At 33.7% G+C, this 24,751-nt stretch overlaps 2 protein-coding genes across 4 annotated transcripts in view; one reads left to right on the top strand and one right to left on the bottom strand.

Annotated features, from left to right (window-relative positions):
- Window positions 1-15,005, bottom strand: part of haf (leucine-rich repeat and fibronectin type-III domain-containing protein hattifattener) — a 236,752-nt gene extending 221,747 nt beyond the window's left edge. For all 3 annotated transcript variants that reach the window (XM_081758032.1, XM_081758035.1, XM_081758041.1), the window contains exon 1: window positions 14,758-15,005. The gene's annotated coding sequence lies outside the window, so the exon portion shown is untranslated. The remainder of the gene's footprint in view (window positions 1-14,757) is intronic.
- The window catches only part of Rab3GAP1 (RAB3 GTPase activating protein subunit 1), a 363,483-nt gene that overhangs the window by 258,204 nt on the left and 80,528 nt on the right, over window positions 1-24,751 (top strand). The gene's annotated exons all lie outside the window — the stretch shown is intronic.

Here is a 24,751-nt window from a genome sequence, read left to right as displayed (position 1 = left end):
ACTGTTAAGCTCAACGTAATATATGGAACATAAGGATATAACGTTTCATTTGATTTAGTTTTGTTGAGTGGAGGCACAATTCAAACAGTTTAACAAGATCGCGGTGGGTCAGTGGTAGGGCATTCACCTCTGGTGCATGGTCCCTGGTTCGATCCCAGCTTGCGCCAAGTAAACTTTGTGGTGGTCAAACACCATATGTGTGGGTTTTCTCGGGGTTCTTCCGTTCCCTCCCACTTTCGTCATTGCACGATTATAATCAATCTCATAATCATATTCATCTCCGTTAGTCTCGGTGCATAAACGTGGGATGTTAAACTAAAAAAAAAAAAAAAAAAATTTATCAGATTAATACTATACTAACACATTAAATTTTCAGTCATATACTTAGCATTGATTGGTAAAGAAAATTCTTAAAGAAACTGAAACGTTCTTGAATGTTTGAATAGTTGAGTTCCAGTTCGGATATCAAAATTTTGCTACAATTGCTAACTTAATATAGATAGTCCTGAAGTGGGGCCGCAATTGAATTTATCACGTGTTAGCATGTTTCAGTGAAAACGAAAAAAAAATATATCAACACTACAATAAATACTTACAAAATATTTCAAAATAAAGTGCTGAATATCTTCGAGGTATTACGTATCATTCTGTAACTTGTATTGGTAATTATGACATTATGGACAGCATTCAAACTCATTTGTGGTAAATAATATCTCAAGGGGAGGGAGTAGTCATGTTATTGTAATACTACATGGACTGGGAAGATAACGAAAAAGTAAAGGATTAACCTGACACTATTGTTAACATTTCTCATTAACTTTATATCTGATTATGGAATGAATATAACCAAGTATTCATTTTAAGACTTCTTCAATAAATTTAAAAAGAAAGCAACTTTTTTTTTATCACTTTGTCACAATTCATCATGTTTTATATTTTTAAGTAAATGTGAGTAACCTCAATTTGTAAACAATAAAAAAGATATTTTCTTTCATGCATGACTACAAATTGGATATTAAAGAAAAACTTACAAGATAGCAAAGAAGAGAGTAATGTGCTTATCAATTACTTTCATCTTCAAATTCAGTCACAATCGATTATAGAAGCCTCATTAATATAATCTATTACTCAGTTTAGTCTTACATTGCGGTAACAATGAAATTGAATGCAATTCTTCAATAAAACTTGCTTTTCTAAAGTAATAGACGCGTGATGATTTTTTATATATATATATATATATATATCTTGCAGTCGTTCTTTAAGCACAGCAATAAAAATCTTCGAAGGGATTCCCGATAGATTAGAAAAACGGTTCCGAAACCTCATCAGTTATTGATCGTTATTAGAAGATAGGTTTGATGCACGCAAATGCGTGTTTGAGTAGAAATGTAAACTAGAAATCCATATTCGGCTGTGTAATGACCGCACATTTTCACCCAAAATCTCACCTAAATTTTCATTACAGCGGCTGCGGACATTACACGAGTCTTTTAGTGTGTAAGTTTAATTACTAGTACTTGCACCGTGTCTGAAATAAATGAGAGGCATTTAAAAATCAAACGAAAGTATTGCAATTCAATGTTGCAATGTACGACACTTATCTCGTAGATAGAAAAAAAAAAAAAAAACAGAATCTAAAATGTGGAAATGCTAATGGAGACAATATACGGGTCAAATATTCTTTCCTTATGTACTTCCCGAAAAAACTGAGGAGTGGACATTAGACGGGTGTATACGGTAATTACTTTTTAATACGTTCTGATGAAAATGCTGGTAACTGAGTCATTGATATCAAAACGCGAACATGTACAAAAATTTAATCTAATTTTCGAATTACATGCACGTATGCTTAAATAAAATTATAATTTGACCAAAGAAAACACTTATCAGTTCTCACTACCAATCTGTGTTAGTTTCGGTTATATATTATTGCCTTCATCAGTACATTATCACAGAACCGTATCAGAAACCGTAAGAAAATCTATGCATTAAAGTACATCTAATGAAACCAGAATAAAACATGTTTCTACAGAAACATATTATGTAAGTATTTTCTACAGAACTTGTTGTTTAAATGATTTTTCTTATTAAAGAAAAAAAAAACTAGATTAGCCAACACTTTTTGAACAAAATCAATAAACAAAAATCAAGTTTCTGTTTACCCAAGTGGTCTACCTGCTGACCCATAGCAAAATATAAGAAGGGAGAAGGATGTAAAGTGAATAATGGAAACCATATGTTTTAAACCAATTGTTTGCTTGATCTACAGTGGCATTGGACATTTAGATAAAGCTTGTTCCTCAGAATCACCTGGCTGTTTGTAAGTGTAAAATTATTGAAATATACATAGAGTATTTTAAAAAATGCTAATATTTCGAAAAGTGCTCAAGGACAACTGTAAGCATCATCCCTTTTAGCAAAGTGTTAGCTTTTTTTCTTTGTTTTTTTAAGTATATTTTCTAAAGATAATTACAGAAACTATCTATATACAATATTTTACGTTCTTATAATGTAAAGTGAATGCCATAGGCAGATTTTCCCCACTTCCTGAAAAGTAGAATTTACACATGTCTGTTTTTTCCAGCTCTTCAGTTTTATTTCGCGTTATGTATATTTTAAATGCGTGAATCAGTAATCTTTCCATTTACAAGTATCACATATCTTCACTTCTTTGGTATTTTACCTTAATATTACACTCTAAAATCTACTTGAATGAGTAGGTAAATCATGTCATTAAATATTTACAGTTTTTATTGTAACTTACAACGTAGAATATTCTTTTTTTTTTTTTTTGTCATAATCTCAACTGCCTCACTCATTTTTTATTATCTTTACTAGGTCCTGTTTTATTATCTTATTACAAGTTAAAAGTACTCGCAAATCATTTTGTCAGATTTCTTGAAGTTTATTCATTTTATTTTTTGAAATCTACATTTATAAACTCGGAAGCAAGATTTAGGTTTGGCAGCATACTTGATAGACTCGTGAGACACTTCATTAGCTTAGTCATATGTTATACACAGTGAGGACAAATCAAACATTTGTGCTGAGTTCACATGTATGTACTTTTGTCCTTAAGGGATTTTTTTTTTTAATTGAAAGTTTGTAGTTCCGTTAGTTGGCATATTCAAAAATAAAACCTAAAGGAAAGTGATGGTCTTTTAATATACAACTGCACATATAATTTATGGTGTCTTTGTTTTAATTATAGATTCTTCTGTGAGACTAGTCATTTTCTTTCTTCAGTAGACTTGCATTCTTGTTGCGGAAGAATACAAGAAAACTAATCTCTGTCTTGCAATTGATACTTAGTAAGTAAAAGAAAAAAAATTAAAAGACAGTCAGAGCTATTTTACTTGAAGTAAGTCTGTATTCAGAAAGAAGTTGCAGGATTATTGTCGAGATAAATAAGAACTGTAATTAGAGAGACATTTTGAATGCCTTCTATGTAATATAAATATGAGAATTTCGGGGGCGGGGGATTCTGACCATTAATACCCAATCCCTTTGGTGTACTGCCTGACGTGAAATGTTGGCTCAGTGGGAGAAAGCTAATTTCTGTTGCTAAAGATCCCTAAATTGATATCAGATATGTGAATTTGTAGTAAACCATATCGTACCTCTCCATTTCCTTCATAACATCAATTCTTGTATTATCGTTTATTTGCATTTGTAATCGGTTTCCTTTAACCTATAGCATAACCAAAGGTTTTATGGTAATTGATCTATTTATGCTGCCTACTTCCGCTTTTATACATGATGTAATTTCGGAGAAACTTTTTGCCAAGATTCAAAACCACTTCTTGTAGAAAATTTATAACTAGTCATAACTCGCTTTGGGAAGAGGGAGTATGCGTTAAGGTAAAGAATAGAAAAATATTGGGATTATGAAGTAACCATCCCATCACTCTTCTCGTGGTGTTTGGAGTAAATCAAGGTAATTGTAATGGTTACACCCAAAAGTTCCAAGTAATTCAATGTTATCTGAATATAAAATAGAAATTAAATTCGAGAACAAGCATATTTGAATCACATGTAAGGAGGAGGAAGACACTGAAATATGAGTACATAATTGTATATATATATATATATATATATATATATATATATATATATATATATAATATAATCCTTCACAATTAATCGTACGCCAAAGTTTAGATAAATAGATAATGGACTATTTATCTATTAGTCAATGTAGGTAAAATGTATTAATCAATTGATTTGGTTGCTTCAAGGCACCCAATTCATAGAATAAGATCTAAAGATAGAGTGGTATTTAAGACCAATGTGTATATTTGTTCCTGCGTGTTATATCCAATGACACGTTCTAGCCCACTTACCATGACGTAAAGCAGTGGTAGGGTGTCAAGTTTCCTTCCCCTTTGGTTTAATAAGGGTATAGTAAATAAGAAATCAGGAGCTCAGGTAAATTGATAGTTTGAGTTAGGAGTACGCATAGAAGTGCCTGTTAATTATGTCTTCTTCAGTACATAGGTTACATAGATAGTCGCAGTAGTATAGAAATTAATATTCCTCCAATATAAAGAACTTCAACAGAGGATTTATATATAAATTATCCTCTATATATGTATAGTACATATTTCTGATTGCAAGACTATTTTTTTTTTTTCGAATTTTCTTGTTACAAATATAGGATCGTCATGCTTTCGCGACGTATGATGTGGAGTTTTTTTTTTTTTTTTTTAACTGAAAAAATCACGAACTTCCATAAAGCTCTATCTTTACCGTCTTCCTCGCCTAACGCTTTAGCGTTGGACGCTCGCAGATTTAGTGGATCCTTCCAGTAAGAAAGACTAAGGGAGGCCTATATTGATTTGATTTTTAGTGTAGTTTTGTAGTAAGTTCTGAAAATATACTCAATATATGCTAAAGATTTTTCTTTTTATGATCCTTTCTTTGTTTGTTTGTTTGTTTAACATGGATTAGGAAATATACAGCATATAATATTTAAAAGAAATATTTCTCTATATACATAGTTCATGTTGTGTTCCTGTTCCTGTGACACGTTAATGTAGGTAAAATCGAGAATTTATACTCGTAAACTGTTCCATACTGCCCAAAATATCCGAATTTATTAGAAATGTATTAAATTATAATCTTTAATGTTATGTTATTCATGAACTATTGACTGTCATTTGCAGCTTCTCAAGAAAATTCGATCTTCACTTCTTGAAAAATATATAGCATATAAACTATATATTTGTCTATATGATACATCATATTTTTTTCTCTTAATATATTCAAATAGCTCCGGTCTCTCCTATAGGGAAATTACTACGAGTAGTTTCTGTGTGTTTTTCAACACATGAAGAACGTTTGTACATGAAACATTTTTCCATATGCTTTGTTCTTTTTTGTGCATATGCTTTTAACGTTCATTATGATTTTTCTTAAAGGTTTTATATAATTAATATATAAAATTGCTCCGGTAAATACCTGGAAATTCTATAGGTAATTATTGTCCTTTTAAAACCCAATATCCGGAAATTTGAAAGCGCATGAAAAAGTGATGTTATAAAATGCTATCGTTGAGGCTATATCTTTTTTAAATATAAGCTTAAGCTGTACAGCTACAGCTACAATTGTTAAGAGTGTATAGTACGCTATTCGCACAAATAAAATATCCATTATTTTTTTTTTAAAAGAAACTTTCTAAGACTCTTCTTACCACTGTTAAAAGTAATTCCATTTATCATTGCAACATTTCTGTAGTTCCCACTTGCTACAAAGTCAGTGCCAAAAGATCCATCATACTTGAGAGGTCGACGAGAGAACGGTAGTTCTCCCACCCCATAGCGTTCCTTCTCTTACGGAGTTAAAACGCCGAAATGCGTGCTTACTCACGTGTGACCCATCTGCAGAATATTTTTTTCTGGTTCGTCGGATTATCATATGGGATTTTTTTTTTTAATTTTAAGAAGAAAAGAGTAGTGTTATTTCATGTGCAAAAGAACGGCTGTCAATCGTGTTAATGCATGTATTATATGTCATTTTTATTATATTTATCCGTGTTGCGATTATTATTGATGTAATCTTGTATGAGCTTTACTCAAGACAGCTAATTACTTTTTATTGTACCCTGTATATGTAACCTTTATATAAGAAGTGGTCATTGCTATTTAGAAAATCACTACTATAGTACAGTAAGGGGTCACGATAGCTTAGTGGTAGAGTGCTTACTTCATGTGTAAAAGATCCCTGGTTCGATGCTAGGTCATGTGAGTTTGTGATGGACAACATCATGTTTATGGATTTTCTCAAGGTTCTCCCGGTTTTTTCCACATTTTCATTTCATGAAGTATTTGATGGTCATTCTCTCCCTCTCTCTCTCTCTCTCTCTCTCTCTCTCTCTCTCTCTCTCTCTCCCTCTCTGGCCTATGGAACCCGGAGGTTCAATGCCGCGTTCACGAAAGCTCTCCAATGACTTCTATCCTTAGCTAATTGCATCCAGTTTCTACTTTGTATTCCTATCTCTGCGAGATCCATCTTAATATTGCCCTCCAATCTGCGCCTAGGTCTTCCTAATGGTCGTTTTCGGATGGGTCTTCCAGTCAAGACTTTGAACGCGTTTCTGCTTTCTTCCATTCTAGCTACATGACCTGCCCACCTAAGCCTCCTAGACTTGACGACCCTAACAATGTTGGGTAAACCGTATAAATTATGTAGTTCTTCGTTATGAAGTTTCCGCCATTCCCCATTCTCGTTCCTCTTGGGTCCGAATATTCTTCTCAGGATCCTGTTCTCAAATACTTTTAGTCTATTTGATGGTCATTCATTTTCATTAATCATCTGTCTCCTTTACCTTTTCCACCTGTAGAATTGAGCTTTCGTCTTGTATATAGCACAATAAAAGGATTTTAATTTGGAGTTCCGTTACAGTGTTCTGTTTCTTTACTACACAAATCAAATATTATATATTAATTAAAACCAAATTTCATGCTGTGTTCCTGAAAGGAAACAATGTAATATCTGTTCATTGGCAAATAAGTTCAATAGTACAGAAACGCAGCATTTCAAATAATTGCATCTATTAAGTTGCCACAAAGATTTCTGTATCACCTTTGTAGGAAGCAGGCATTTTTATTCTCCTTAGATGTACACGGAACAGATATTCTGTTTCTTAAAAATATCCAGTGCAGCGGGAATTCTCAACCTGTGAGTAGATTATACGAACGGCTTATTATGGAACGCCTGTGGGAAAGATAGATAACCCTGCAATACATTGTTACAGTAAAACATTGTAATTGTGTGCTGTATCGTATAGTATATATTGTAATAAAAGCTGTGAAACTGTATATGCTATCGTTCTGTGATCCGAAAAAATCTCCATCGCGAAACAATTGGACTCAAGAATAGGAATAAATAAAACGGTATAATAATAATAATAATAATAATAATAATAATAATAATAATAATAATAATAATAATAATAATAATAATAATAATAATAATAATTATTATTATTATTATTATTATTATTATTATTATTATATCATATTTCTTTAGCGTATTTTCCTTTACCAGATACGCTAAATGAAGACTTGGTTACAAAAGGATGTATACTGTAATGTAAAAGTTGTAATATTGCTTTAAAATATAATTACATAATACATAACATGCATTTTTTTGTCATTTGATGACGAGGGGACAGATCATAAGTAATCCTAGATCAATTGGTCTTATAAAAATCTTCCGTATAACACAGATTTTGAGTGCCCGATAATATAATTTTATTAAACGCCATATACCCTCAAACCCTCGTATACACTTATAGGGTCGTCGCACTATAATAATAAATTATCTCAGTTGAATGGCTCCAAAATACAAGCTGATTAAAAATATTTTTTTCCCAAGAAGACCAAAAGCCACTAGCCGATCTTGATTCTCAACTGAATGAATCCCTCCTATCTTTCATGTGTAAATAAAGTGCTTTAAGCTGTGAAACACTTAATATACAGGGGCCTAAGAAAAAAATTAGGAATGTCAAATCAAACTTCAAAATCAAAAGGAAATACGACTTAAGGCATATTGCTTTTATTTATTTATTTCTAGGTGCAGTACAAGTCATAAATAAAATGATGAGTATTCGTTAATTCATTTTCTGTTTGATTTTTGAAGTATGTTGTGGCACTCCTAAAAACATCCTTTTTTAAATTTAAGCCCCTTTGACCATGCAGCAAAGAATAAAATGTATGACAACGTATATCATCAGACTGAAATTGAAATTAAATAAAATTATAATGCTAGTGCTTCGACCAAGACATTGCTAACTTCTAACATACCGAGACAATGTTGTTAATATTAGTTACCCTTCCTTAAATGAATGTAACTCGTTTTTAGATGTATTTCTATTATTATTCCCACCTGAAGTCGACATGATATCAAGAGGAAAGAATCCTGATTGAAACACGTACTTGATCTGTTGTACTGCAATTATTATTATTATTACTACTATTTACTAAATAGTAGGTCCGCTGACCACATTAGTATTTGAAGTATGCATGCAAAGCATGGCATGGGATGCAGTTCATAATAGGGAATCAGCTATATAATTAAAATAACGAGAAGGCCAGTTTTATACATGCAACTGCATATTAGCGTATGATTATGTTATTAGTTTTCCGTTTCTGTCAACTAACGGGACTACTTTCAATTGTGATCATCCCATGAGCGCAGAACCTACAATTGAAGCCAGAACAGGTGTTTGATTTGTTCCCCGTTTAGCATACGTGGATGTTTAGACTCCCATCTGACAGGGAATTCACTTTGACCTCCAAGCCCAACAATAGTGTGTGTGAATCTTATATATTTATTAAAATGGTTAAAAGAAATCAGTAACGTATTGTTAGATTCGCTTGCATATACATGAATGTCAGCTCTTGAAGAATCCAATTACACGAAACGTAAGAATCTGTGAATTAAGAATTTTTTATTTGCAGGAGATTAAAGTCTATTAAGATTTAAAAAAAAATACAAAGGGGTTAGACAGTGAACATATATCTTATACATGTAAGCATTCTCTCACCGTCAGCTCCCAAACATTTAAACATGGCTTTAAGCGAGAACTTTGAAAGTTTTTAAAGAGCGAACATCAGCAAGAAAAAAAGGTTTATCATTTCCAAACTACGCTCAGCAAATTTAATTTAATCCTTGTTCATATTATTATTATTATTATTATTATTATTATTATTATTATTATTATTATTATTATTATTATTATTATTATTATTATTATTACGGCTTATTTCCTTTGAACAAAAATATAAAAAATGTATGTAGATAAGCAAGTGGTTTTCTTTCGTATTTCCCTAAAAATAAAATAAAAGTTAGAGCACCATAAGTCCTTTATTTGAAGTGTAAACTTTGTTCGGACTTCTTTTTTAGCATCATAGAACAGAAATTTTATCCATTTTTTTTAAATAACGTAATTTCAAACGTTATTCTTTTGATCTACTTTCAGCTTCGTTATTAAGTTACTTTTATTGAAAATTAGTAAAGTGATAGTGTATATATACACTTTTGTAAATATTTGTTATTGGTAGGGTTCTTATTGTGATTATAATTTTGCAATGTTGCATAAAAGTTTTGTTTTTATTTGTAGAAGTTTAGCGCCACTGATCAGCACCGTAGGTATATGAGACGTGGATCTATATTTAAGGTGGGATTCGAACCACGAAAATGCGTTCAAATGCTCATCTCCGCAATTGGTCTTGCAACTCCATGTACCAAAGGCACGCGAGCGTGCTGTGCACTAGACCAGTGCTATTCAAGCTTTTTTTTTTTCTCGCGTACCCCTAGACACAGTTCGCCATCCAATTGTGTACCCGTGAAGCTGTTTAAAAGAAATTAAATCGAAATTGACTTATTAAACTTAATACAAATGTTCTGTTGATTAAAAAAGGAGGGGGGGAATAGAGACCCAACAAAAAATTATCAGTGTACCAGTCAAAAGACTACAGGAGGATAAAGTGCACATCTAAAAAAATTAACATGGGGAATTTCAAAACATATGGGAGACATCCAGTTCTACTGAGGAGGATTTTCCCCTCATCCTCTCTGATAATTTGTACACTGAGGACAATGTTAAAAATTCAAAAACTAAAAGTAACTTCAGAACTAACCTGTTAATGAAATGACTGAGCTCGTTCCCGGGACGCCAACTCTTCGATTCTTGGCCGAATCTTCGCCAGTGCGAAAATCAGAGCTGATTCTGGATTCAAGCAATTTTTGTGCTTCGTTTTTATTGATGTTAATGCAAAGAAACCTTGTTTACAAATATGTTGATGGAAAGGGAAGAAGTTGTGAAACAGCCCTGCCACTAATTTCATTGTAGTCTCTTTGAGCATAAATTCAAAAGTCACAAATTGACAAGTTATCGAATTTCGTTTGCAGTGGACTGTCAACAGACATTTCCAGCAGACTCCCCAGAAACAGCATTACGTATACCCGGAAGCATCTTCGCGTGCCCCAAGGGGTACGCATACCCCGGGTTGAATAGCACTGCATTAGACCAACAGGAAGGTCTCAAAGTATATTTGAATTGAACACATTATAACATCTTATCTCCTCTCGGTTAATTTTTATTCGTTAAAGTGGGAACACTACAGGAGGAAATTCCCCTTCCATCCAAACAATGTTATATTCTGTGGTTCGAAAATGCCATAGTGAAAAATGCAAGATGTTTCCAAAGATATTTGACAAAATGTTCATAACAAACACCGGTTTCAATATACAGTGAAACCTGTCTTTAGCTGAATCGAGCGGGACATGCAAAAATTTCCGTTAAAGTCAGGTTTCCGCCTAGTGGAGGTAGACCTTTCCTTTCCTTTCTTTTTTTTTAAATACATGCTTATAAAGGGGCATACTGAGAAAATATATTGTTGTACGTACATTGTTCGAATACAGTACTTCTTTCTTCTACGAATAAATACACAAAAAAGAAATAAAATGAATACAAAATATGCTATGCACACGTTTTCTTTATTTTTCTAATAGCCAAGCAGGATTTTCTGTGTACATTGCTGCTTGGCTGCTTGACCTTCCGCATACAGTTTAGCCTGAGAAATTGTACTAAGTGAATCAGAATCATTTTTTCGTAAGGCAAATTTTTGCAGTTCCTTTAAACTTCTGAGAGCATCTTGATATGTATTTATTCTACACTCTTCTTGGAACTCGGTATTGTATTCCTCTTCTTCCTCTATCTCGTTTTCCTCTTTCCGACATTCCGTATGATTGTTGATTAAGTTGCGGGGATTAAGGACAATTTGTGGGGGTGAATATGAGTAGTGGTTGGGGAAAATCAACATTGTTCAGAAATATTTAACAAAAGAACGAACATTTTATCGCAGATGTTGTAATGTATATGTCTCACAGAATGTCTAAACATCTTCTAAACGCTGTAGTCCGGAACTCAGAATTTTCCGTTAAATGTTTATTTTTCTTTCCGTTGTCCGCGTAACACAGTTTCCGCTTAGTGAAGGGACTTTTACACGTTTTGTTCTCCAAAATTCATGGGACTGTGAAATATTTCCGTTCAAGACAGTTTCCCGTTTAATAAAGGGTCCGTTGAAGACAGGTTTTACTGTATTTGTTTTGATTTCAGTGACGCGTTCATTGAAATACTTATTTCAAAATAAATCAAATTATCCATTTTAATGGATAAACTTCCATGTTTACAAAGATACAGAGGGTGTGTCATTCGCTCATATCTGGAACTGACAGCATATAAAGTTTTTTTGGGTGTCTTCAATGCACATTTTCTTGACTTTATCTGTATAAATGTGGTACTGTAGTACGCTTTGTATGGACAGTACTAATGCCATCATGGGTTTATTTCGTTGTACAATGGATAAACAAGGGAAGTTTAAATTACAATCTACTTTGTATGAATGGTTATAACATTTACGTATTATTGGTACTTCTTTTGAATTTTCCTACAGATAGATATAGATATAATACAGTACTGTGGTCGAAAGAATTTGATTTCCGAGCTGGAGAAGGTTGTAGCTATGGTTGGTTGATTTGTAGTGTAGCTCTTCTTTCAGCACCGAGGGTATATGAGACGTAAACCTACAGCTTAATATGGGATCCAACCACATGAGCTTCCCGGGAGTAGAACCCTGGTGTTCTGCGCTAAAGGCGCATATGTTAACCATGCAACCCCAATAGAGCTCTATAGTTATCATGGGTTGGCTTCCCAATCTAACCATAGTTAGTCACGGTTTCGATCCCTACTGGGACAATGATTCAGATCACATATTAAAATGTAGGTCTGAGTTCCGGTGCCCAAAAAGAAAGTTAAACTAAGGTCATCCAATTAATCGAATGTAGTGGTAACATACCAATTTTTCACCAGATAACAGTTTTGACGAGGACTGTTATGAACATTTGTAGATGATGAGTTTGACATTTAATCACCTTATATTTGTGGATATTGTTTCTGGAGTTAAGTTGCAATATTTTGAGAACGAACTTAATATTTATATAGATTCAAGCATTCAAATGTACCGAGAAGAAGCTGGAAGAAAAGGGTATCTTCTATCAGCCTTACTGGTTATATATGACGTCACAAAGAAAACGTAAAAAAATGGACATATTTTATATGTAAATTTCAGGTGTAAAAATCCAGTGGCACAAGATTGTAACCATCAATAACGTTGCAGCGTTCCTTGGTTGCGCTTCTTATTTTAACGCACGCACTTTTCGTATAGTTTTTCTTCTATTCCGTCATTGAGGATCTTGTCGTGGTAATGAAGCACTTCTTGAGACGAAATACGTGGGGTATGTGCTTGGAGGAAATTAATTAGACGTTAAACGTTAATTATATTGGAGATCCCATTATCTACATTGATATTCCATTGTTTGATATTTTGGGTACATTTTTCCAACATTTATCGAAGTATTTGTGGTGAATAGTTGAATCGGGCTATTGTAAAAGATGCTTTCGCAAAACAAAGGAATATACTCTATTTCAGAATAAAATTCAACAAAATCTTGTCAAAGAATATTAAGTCCTAGAATATTGTGTTTCCTAGTATTTTTTTAAAGTTAAGGTTTGCAATTTAACATCACTTTTCAGCATTGAGACCATATGTTAGGGCCTACTACTTACAGTGTAATCCGAACTACTACTATTCATGTTTATATCCAAGACTGTGTATCGTCCATCTGGAGTCGAACTCAAGAGCACGCACATTAGCCACTTGGTTACGAAGGAGAAGTTTATTTAAAAGTTAAGAATATGTAGCATTACATTATTTTATATCATTAATGAATAGGAAACTGCAAGCAAATTTAGTAATTTTTAACTTTTTTTAAAATTTATTTATTTTTAGAAAATGAAATATCCATTGTTTTTACCCTTAAGTCGTCGTACAGCTATGGGCACGAGCATTTTTTTTTTTCTCTTCTGAAATCTGTGAATATAAACCAAGTTTGTAAATCCCCGTTAAGAATTGCAACAAAATGTTGTTGGTTATTGAAATAGATTGTATTTTCCTATAGAAACTGATACGAAATTTCTATTCCGCATATTACATTGTGGTAGATCGACTGTGTATTTTGTGGTGAGAATACGAGATTAGATCATAAATTATCAAGTTCAGAGAAAAGACTGTCAGATGCTTTCCAGAAATTTTAAACAAAAGGTTTATGTACGGGTTTTAAAATAATGGAATACGATTGGTGTTACACAATTTTACTTAATTATTTAATACCATCTTGCTCAGTAGCGTACGCAAAATTTCATGAAGGTGGTGTTTAAGCACCCAATCTCATATCCTTTCAGAAGAAGTGTGATTTTTGGTTATATATTTTAAAACGTAAATGTTTATTTTTCCATAATATCTTGCTCGAGTTGGGATTAAACCCGAAGTCACCTTGTGTACGTCGTTGATCTTGTTCATTAAATACCTATTTTTCTTATCAGATTACAAGCATTGGGCGAATTAAACAGAGATGAGTGGTTCTCGATTTGTAAGATGATTGGTGTATGTTAATTTCCGTACATGCATTTTTAGCTATAATTCCCGGAATATAATTGCCCATTCCAGCCGAACAAATTTTCACTGAAAATTGTAAATCACATGTAATTCCCTGAGTATTTCACAACTCGAATAGTAGATTAAATTTCTTATTCCTCTTCACTGCACTGCACTGGGGCATACGTTGCTGATGGTAGGCAGCATTCTGTCCGTGTTCCTTTTTTGGATCAAACAATCCAATATATTTCAATAAAAAGATTCTTGTAGGTCTTATTGGAGGACTATATATAGTGTAACCAAACCCAAACTATCACTTAACTTAGTACGATATGCTTATTCCGCAGAAAATACGAAAACTCGATTTAGGGGCCGTTTAAAAATTTTGTGGCTCCTGATCCAAAAACTAATTATTGGCCGAGGTCGCAATCTTTTGATCCATTTTTGGTTTTCTTATTTTTACTGTTTTCTCCATTTCCATCCATATTCTTATCTTACCAATTCTTCCGTAATCATCCGTATTTATTATTTGTCCATTTTAGCGTTACGGACATACTGTGGAACGTCAAGCAAAAGATTAATTTTCTTTTCGTCGAAAGCTCTAAAAAGTCGTTAACCAATGTCCGGGAACAGTTCCAAGTGGAAGTGGACGCACAAAGATATTAATTAAGCATGTCAAAAGTGTCCGATTTCTGTGAGGTATGTCATAATAGTGTGAGTTGACACATGGAAGAAATGCATCTACTGTACTTACCGACACAGTTGTTGGTTGTCAAAATATAATTCTTCTTGCTTTTACCTTATAAATGAATCACATTTGTTCACTTTAGTCCATGAGCAATAATAAATTTATTTCTTCACAGAAGAAGGAGTTCTGTGTACATTCACTGTCATATACTGTAACGTAACGAATAATAAATAAATGAAATGAACACCAAGAATTTCACTCACGAAGGCTTCTAACCACACATGCTGGCGCCCAACACCTGACTACTACCGCAAACATTTTCTTACCTGCTGCTCCTTTTGGGGTCACCGACTCCAGCGACGCTCTGCGGAGGTTCTTGGAGAGTTCACGTCACTAAAGTGATAAGCTGCTGGATTCATTGATATTCTAAACTTTAACTGTGATTAATTAATTAGTTTTTGTCTTTTATTTTAATGATGAGCAACAGATATTCAGAGATTTAGTCAGAGCCTTCCAGTTGTCATTTACGAAGATGGTTCTTTGGTTGCAATTGGTTTCAGTCATTAATAATCAGTAATGCAACGGCGTTGCTTATGGACAAAAAGAAATTTCAGCCGGATATTACGTGAAAATTGTGACAAAGTTTCTGATCCAAAATTTTAATCTTTTAATTTTCTTGTTTAGGCATGTCCCTCCTGAGATTTCATTGTACATTAAACCAAATACAGTAGAATATTCACTTCAGTGTAGGTAGAGCATTCATTTTATAATCGAAAACCCTTTAACACATTTTCAGATTTGATATTATACATAGTGTTCTCAGCATAGTGTTTTCTCAGACCGGCAAATAATAGATAGTTTGGCCTCTTGGTCACAGAAGTTTTTCTTTCGGGGTGTGTCCAAAAAGCTTTTGGATAGAATGCAATATTATGTCTTAATGATACCGTGCCTGTAATATGCAGCAAAGAATAATAACACTGATAGACGAATAAATAGATGACTTAAGAACAATACAATATTCGTTTACCGAACAGAACAGAACTTTTGTCATTAAGAGACGAAATTAAAATACCGCTAATTTTACAGTAATCATGTGATATCTTCAAATAGATAAAAGATAATTGAAATATGGAACAAGAGCGCCCTAGACAATATTATTTCGCGTAAGGTACCGTTATCACAAGTCATCTAGTGACTTTCCGTTTTCAGCCGTTTAAAAACGCGAAAATAAATGTCGATTATCAAAATGGCTCGAAATCGAAAGCAGATAAGTGAATCGTGATAACGGTATCTCATGTAAAATGATATTGTCTAGGGCGCTCTTGTTCCACATTTCGATTATCTTTTATCTATTTGAAGATATCACATAATTACTGTAAAATTAGCTGTATTTTAATTTCGCCGGGATGAAGTCCCTTAACTTTTGATATATATATATATATATATATATATATATATATATATATATATATATATATATATATATATATATATATATATATATATTATTGTTGAAGAAGCATCCAGAATTTTTCGTTGAAAGGAGTTCAATACTAGAAGCCACTAATCTATGTAGTATTGAATGGGTATTATTCTGCATCCGAAAAGACAATATGTAATTATAAAATACTTCCACGTATGTTTTCGGGGAAGGGGGAATATAGAAAAATTGAAATCTTTCAGTTTAACATCCCACGTTTATGCCCTTTAGGGTATGATTAAAACAAGTGAACGATTATGAAAGTGGAAGGAAACGGATTTAGGATTTAGATTTGTGGGCTTTCGGCATCTAAGGCCATTTAGCCCTTCACGTTTTGAGGGATGACGTCCCTTGGCGAGCACAGAATCCGGGGAAAGGAAAGGAAGAAAGGGTTAGGGAAGGAAGGAAGCGGCCTGGGACCTATAAGTTAGGTACCACCCAGGTTGTCTGGTGTGAATGAGGAAAACCCAGGAAAACCTCATTCAGGGTGGATGACCTTAAAAAGCGTTTTACACTTTTTGACCGAGGGACCCCACCGGGAATCGAACCCGGGACCGCTCGCACCAAAGGCGAGAGCGTTAGCGACTACGCTACGCGGGGAACGGGAGTACCCCGAAAAAACCCAAGAACACCGTATTGTCCACAACAAACTTACTCGACCGGAGATCGAATCAGGGACCCCACGCACCAGAGGTAAGCGCTCTACCACTGAGCCACCTTTTCTGTATATTTATTTATTTAACGCACAGTACAGTACATAAAAATATTTATAAAATATTTGCCTGTACTAAGAGGTCAAAAAATATGAACAACAGCAAATTTTGATATAAAAATTATGTTTTAAATGGCAATGGTTGAACAAGAAGTGAGTAATTCCAAAATTTCGCCCTATCTGGCCTGCCCTTTTGCCACATTAGGTCGGATGATTAGAAACTTCTGTATTTCATTTCAGGCATCGCATTACCCTTGGTTTCGTAAACATTCTGAAATGCATTAAAAGGAGAAAAAATAGTTAAGTATATAATGGAGTGGATTTTAAAGCATTGAGCGGTCTTTGTAAGACTGAGGGCTAAAGTTTTTATGCATATTAGGAACGTCACTTATCTCTCTTTTAGTGCATTCCATAAAAGCATTATTTTCAAAAACGTTCCTTTTTCGTTTTTTTTTTTTTTTTTTTTTAATTTACTCGTTTTTATATTTAATCAGTTCTTAAAGTCTATCGTGGTTCGTGGAACTCAAATACAGTAATTCGTGAAGATCTTCTGGATGTTATACAATAGATGCCAACTCCAGACCATTTTTGGTTGCATAATGGATAGAATATGTAGTTAGTAGAGAATAATTAGTAAGCCTTACAGAAAAACGATACGCTACAGCGAAAGTTGTGTGAAACTATTATGTTGTTGTCGGGTTTACGGTATCTGTACAAAAATATCAGACATCTGTAAATGCTATGGAAGTACGTAAAATTTACGTTGGAAGACCTGGCTCTAAAAAAAAAAAAAAAAGAAAAGAAAGAAAAAAAGAAAAAAGAAAAAGAAAAAAAGAAGAGCAACCTAACACGAAACATTGTGAAAATTCTAGTAACTGTTGATCAGTTAGGTGTTGGGATATTCACTTTATGGGTATCAATAAAAAGTCGTTCGAAATAGGTGTATTCTTAACTGATCTCCTTATTTTCTGTAAATAAGGAAAATACAGTAAATCTTAACATTTAACATCTGATGGTTAGGGTAACTGTCCCAATAATTGACAGTGTACCAGTAATTGACACTGTCGTCTTTTTTCCGACGCAACAAGACTGCGGGACTAGGTACAAGCAAATGCTGCCACCTTTTCTTCCTTTGCAGTGTTGTTAATCCCACACCACTGTTAATATTTGCCTCTAAGTAGTAGCTCTCCAAAGAAAACAGAAAATCGATGGACAGTGCAAAATAGTACTATAATAGCTATATTAGCGAAAGAAATAAACATGTTTATCCAGGTGGAAACTTATAAATTAGCTTGATAAGTTGGTAGAAAATTATATGGTTCATTAGAATAAGATATTAGGAGATGTCAATTACTGGGTCACAAGGTGTCAATTACTGGTGAATCTCACAAATCTTGGTGTCAATTACTGGTACAATGATCAACTTTTCGTATACATATTGTAAAAAATAATAATTATTAGTCTATTATTTTTATGATGGTCTATATAGATGAAGGACGGATGCCTTCGTACCTCTACGAGAGATCAGTAAGCCAGGCTCATTTAAAGGGTGAAGAAACTTGCAATTTGTCAAACACTGTTCTTATACTGTCAATTATTGGGACAGTTACCCTATATACTGTAAGATAAAAAAAAAATACTTGAATTAATTATTCGTCTCCATTAAGAGTTCAAAACGAAGTTAGTGGGAGAAAACAGGGCTAGAAAAGAAGCAATATACATGGTCAACACAAGTTTGCATAGCCTGATATCAGACCAGGAATCTTCCGCACTAGCAGAGGTAAATGCTCTACTGTTGAACCAATCTTCTGTACTTTTATGTGAATAGAATGAAACCACATAAGTATATTTAGTTTCGATACTTAAGTTAAGAACCTCATGATAGGAGAACGGATACATTGAAGTTATTCTTCTATATTCACAACGAGTGTAGTATCATTTTTAAGATACGCTTAATACTAACAATCCTACTTCAATTTAAAGTATGCCATTTTATTTTTCGAGACAATTCATCATATGCATACACTGTATACAAGGATAATAAAAACAGGAAGTTCGTATTGTATTCTTCTTAAACGTTGTAAAAGAAAGAAGAACAAAAGAAAAATAGAGAGTCTTTCTTTACGATTTCTTAAAATATATCCGTCGTGATGTTCTTGGACTAACAATATACCCGTAAAGAATTAAGAAATGTATTCCTCAATCCAGCTTTTAACCATTTAATTAATTTGTTCAAACGATTAATTTCCTTAAGTACAAAATATTTGACTTCAAGCTTCTCTAATTTTGTAGGATTATCTGTAATTTGTAAGGTAATTTTAGATTCGTAAGATAATTTCTAAAGTGAAATTTCTACTGGACACACATAAACAAATAAAACTAGTGAAAAAAAAAAACAATAGTTTGCCTAAAATAAAAGCAAACTTTGTGTTTTACAACCATAGTAAACAAGACATATCCTTGTGTGTTTCAGTGCCGAATGTTTCCAGTATCCAATGTGTGAGCTCCGAAACTAAATGAAGCACAAATATATTTTGAGATCTAATCATATGCTGCACTGTGTATCAACGGCCTAATTACTCACACTGACGTCTCGGTTACTTAGGGGACTAAGAGAAGAGTCTTCAAACAGATTTTAAGAAAGGATTTAGGATTTAGATTTCTGGGCTTTCGCATCTGAAACCATTTAGCCCGTCACGTTTTGAGAGAAAATACAAAATATTAACACTTTGATAGATAAACTAAAGGATCCCAAATTCCACTTCATTTAGACACAATAGAAATGTCTTATTTTTATATCATGCTCCCTCTTTCCACGTCTCACCAGCTTAGATAAGGTAACTCCGAATACCATGACCCTTTTACATATATGAAACCCAGCATACAAATGAAATTTTGGTGTAGAAGAGCTAGGTTCGATTTCTGGTGGAAGTACTTGTGCTTTGGATATCACTCTAAATTTTAGGTCCACGTCTCAAGTAGCTGCAATATTGAAAAAGTTCTTTAATTTCTAAATAATAAACAAACATACAGAAAAACAGCAGGTACTATAGTTCAGCTTAGCGCACTGAAAGGTGTCTTCGTTAACTCATGGAAACCTCCTAAACTTCTTCCAATAAAATCTCACAAGCGCTAGTTTCTCTTTCTCTCTAAAATCCTATTGTTTCAGAGCAAGCAAACTTGCTAGTTTATATGAAATGTGGACTTTTAAAAAATAAGACAATAAAATGTAAGTTCCGTATAAGCCCAAAAGGTAGATCGTAAATTTGATAACAAAAAGAGGTTGATATATTCCTATTTTTGCGAAGCCTTCTTATTTTAGTAAATGATACAAACATGGACGCATTAAAGCAAGGACTAGACAGAAGATCTTAAATTTTCATGACCCAAGCTTTTGTCGTGTAAAATCTACAGCGATTCTACTGTCCAATGAAGCCAGACAATTTTATATACAGGGGTAAGCTTTGAAATCTTTTTGAACTTTTTTCTCTGCTTTGCGTCCTTACACAACAGAGAAGTTATTAAGGATAGAATATACTATTAACGTGGGTTCCGATCCACGATCAAGGCTTAATTGTGATTGTGGCGAGTGCACAAACTATTATGCAAGATCAACCGGTTACAGCATGCCACACTATCTCAACTCCAGCTGCTGCAAGAGTAAACTTTCAGAAGTTCAAGAAAAATTTCGTTCCATCCACACTTTCAACGGCATCCAGCAGCTTCCACACCGCTAGGAACGCGTGATTCACAATGCTGGTGATTACATCAAGGATCTGTAAAACTTCGAACCTTGTAAGTAGGGCCTACTCTACTTCTTAAGATATACCGTTGTTGCCATTACGAAAAATCCAACCTTTGTATTACCTAATGCTGACCAGTAAAGAGTTACACTTGGGGGAGGGACAATTACTATGAGCAAAAAATAAAATAAAATAAATACATCTGGACAGTCTAAGTAAGCAAATAAAGATAAAACAAAGGTACGAAAAAATAAAGATTTAATTAAATATATAATCGAATATGTATATACAGATCGTACCAAGTGGGCTTTTAGGTGGACAAACACCGTGTGCGTGGTTGTTCTCGGGGTCTCCCTTTTCTCCTATTTTCTTTACTCCACCATTTCTTTCATTATCATCATCATCATCTTCCTTAGCATCAGTGCATAATCGTTAAACTTAAAAAATGTATAGGGACCGCGATAGCTCAGTGGTAGAGCGTTCACCTCTGGTGTATGGGGTCCTTGGTTTGATCCCAGCTCGCGCCAAGTGAACTTTGTAGTGAACGAACACTGCGTGCGTGGGTTTCTTGGGGTTCTCCCGTTTCATCCCACTTTCTTCATTCCATCATTTCCCTCATTTCATATCATCACCGTCTCCTTTAGCCTATCCGGCATAAACGTTGGACGTAAAACTTAAAGATTTGATTTCATTTAAAAAATGTATAAAAGACATAACTGTAAATTACAATGGTTCTAGAAAACCACACTACAGTAAATAGAGAATCTACTAGTTTTATGTTACCCACTATCTTTTTTCGAGAAAAGGTAGTGTTACCAACCCCTTCAAAGACTTTCACCTTCGAATGTTGATATTACTGTTAGTTTATTACAATATTAATATAAAAGGAAAAACGTTCTACTGCGATTCCACTTTAGTTATTAGAATTCTGCTCGGAATGTGAGTCAAAGTTTTTTTTTCTTTTTAAAGTCTATTGGTTGCCAGTTTTTTGAAGAACATTGTAATGGAAATTCATTACGCATTCATAACGACCGTCTACTGAAGCAACAAGCATGGGGAATTCCAATTAGTTGAGTCAATGGCCTAATATGCGATTGACACACAAGACACTATGTAAGGCTACAATATATCTTATAATCCATAATACAATAGACCCTAAACTATCCGGCCTAGTTAAAAGAGAAATAACAGAAAAAAAACTCCGTAATAAAATTAGGAATAGTGTTTTGAACGATCTATTCAACTTTTAACGCCTTCATTAAAACGTGACTTTACCGATAGGTGGCAGTCATCTACCAAGGACTTTTTCAAAAACTAAGTTGACTCTTTCCCCTAAGCTTACTTTCCCACACTTGTATAATCAATTATCAATCTCTGTATTAAAATGATAGGTTTATATGTTTATGGCCAAGAAAAGTTTATATGCTTGTGATCAAGAAAAATTTATTTGTTCGTGGCTAATCATTTCATTCTCGGGAACCATAGACTCTAGGAAGATGCCGTTTTCACTGATCAATTCCAAATTTTTTGTTCATTGTTCTGTTCTAGTTGAATATTTTAAAAGTGGACATTATTTCTTTATTGCATTTTTAGAGGTACACTGGAAGTATTAATTTTTTTAAAAAAAAAGTAAAACATCATATCCTACGAGATATACATTCCAACATCACACATTTGTGTACGGGTTTAGTATATCTCTGAGGCGTTTGTTTTATGGCCAAATGATAATGAAAAAGGAAGGGTTACCATTTCTCCAGTCTAAGATGAATCTTCATTGTTTGGAGTGTTTTGCCCAATGAACACTATATATCACTGACATTATAATTAATTGTGTGTGTAATGTACGAGTCTTTGCTTATTACATACTGCATGCAAGAAGAAAGAAAACATTAACGTCACATGAATTAGAAACTCCAACCGGAAATAGGCTCAAATTTTTGCAAATGGTGCGAGATATTGAAAAAAATCTCCCATTTATAGCACTCCTTGCCGATTTTTTTTTTTTTTTTATCAAGACATCTTTTATTTGTCAGGGGCCGCGGTGGCTTAGTGGTAGAGCGTTCACCTCTGGTGCTAGGGGTCCCGGGTTCGATCCCAGCTCCCGCCAAGTGAACTTTGTGGTGGACAAACACCGTGTGCGTGGGTTTTCTCAGGGTTCTCCCGTTTCCTCCCACTTTCTTCATTCCACCATTTCATTCATTACTCATCATCACCGTCTCCATTAGCCTAACCGGCATAACCGTGGGACGTAAAACTCAAAGATTTCATTTCATTTCATCTTTTATTTGTGTCTGTAAAGGGACTTGTACAGATGTTGTGAGGAATGACAAGGAGATTCATGTTCATATATGGATGGTGCTCTGTGAAGAGAGCACAGGTTGAACTAGTAAACATTAAAATAATTTTGAAGCATAATTTAATAATTATGTCTATGTTTTACGTTAATGTTTTGTTTCTTTTAAAATTTTATGTATTCCTACTGTACAATGTTCATCATTTTATGTTTTCTGCAATTAAGTTACACATTTTAAAATTTATCTTACAATGTGTACAATATTTTTTTCTTAGACTTTCTTTCTCTCTATTTTTTTAAACGCACATTACAATACCTAAGAAACTTTTATAAAGTACGAAAAGGTCAGAAAATATGAGTAACATTAGGTTTTGGTATGAAAAGTGTCAGGAAGTGAGTAATTACGGAGCTCCGACCTATCCGACTTTTTTATTATCCGCCCGCCCTTCCACCACATTAGCCCGGATGGTCGGGAGTATACTATATATCAAATATATGCATAAGTTACCATCAAGCTACTGACTTGTAATAACTTACATGGAAAATTTTCCTCGTGACTAACTGATTAGTGTTTTTATGATTCGTGCGACAGACCTGGATTCGATTCCTCGATGGAGCACATATGGTTTGAATCCTATGACCTCTGAATAATGATTGTTATATTATTTATTGGCGTCAAGGACCAGGAAAGTCTATTAAAGATGAACGGCCTCTGAATTCAAATTTGGGACATCACAATTTCGAAGAGAAAAAGTAATTTGTTCACACACTCAGTTACATAATTTTTTTTACAGTATATATTTATGCATCACTTGCTTTTATTTTATAACAACCAGAAAGTTTTCACATAATTTGTTAGGTTAGTGGTCAGCATCTCTGCTTCACAGTCGAGAAGTTGACAGTTCTAATCCAGCAAGTGGTCTTTTCCAGGGCTTTTCCTAGATTTTTCCAGGAGAATACTGGAGTGATATCTTTAAATATAGATCGTACTTACTTCCATCCCATTCGCATTGTCATTGCTGTTTGTTAATTGCTATTGATTCCAATGTTAATTGGCCGTATAGAATGAATCTCGAAGGTAATTGGTTATATTAGTGAACGAAATATTTATTCTTGTTTTCACAGGAGTGTTAAAATGAAATGAAAAGTGTCAGGAAGTGAGTAATTACGGAACTCCGACCTATCCGACTTTTTTTGTTATTCGCCCGCCCTTCTACCACATTAACCCAGATGGTCGGGAGTATACTACATATCAAATATATGCATAACTTACCATCAAGCTACTGACATGTAATAACTTACATGTCTGACTTGTAATAAAATCTTAAGATGCCTTTTAAGCTAAATGACAGATGGAGACAGATAAAGTGAATGTTTATGAAATTATTAGTACAGTAAAATTAGGCAAAAAAACACCTAAACCCGGGCATCCAAAAAAACAAAGGTTTGGCTATTCCAAATTATTTATTACCCTTTACTCTACGTGTGGTAAAAAGTCTCCGCAGAAATAGTGTCGGGTTTGCGAGAGGGATGGGGTAGAAGGAAAGAGATTAGAAAATTATTTTTCTTTTTGTTAAAGATACAGTTACATTTTTGCTCCGCAGATGTCTCTAAATTACAAAATCTCGACATTTTCTCTGCGTATTGTTATTTTTAAATCAACATGCATAATTATTATTTTAAGATTAATGTTTTAAAAAGTGTAAACGACATTCTCTTGTGTATCTACTTTACCTTTTACGTTTAAAACCTATTTCTGATCATTTACTATGTCTCCCAAACAAAGGCACACTGATCAAGTATAACAAGTGGTATTACCGGTAGTTGTTTCA

The sequence above is a fragment of the Thermobia domestica genome, chromosome 1 (assembly GCF_964235325.1).
Source record: "Thermobia domestica chromosome 1, izTheDome1.hap1.1, whole genome shotgun sequence".
Taxonomy (NCBI): domain Eukaryota; kingdom Metazoa; phylum Arthropoda; class Insecta; order Zygentoma; family Lepismatidae; genus Thermobia; species Thermobia domestica.
Note: the sequence above shows the minus strand (reverse complement) of the source record. Positions and strands in the feature narration are given on the sequence as shown.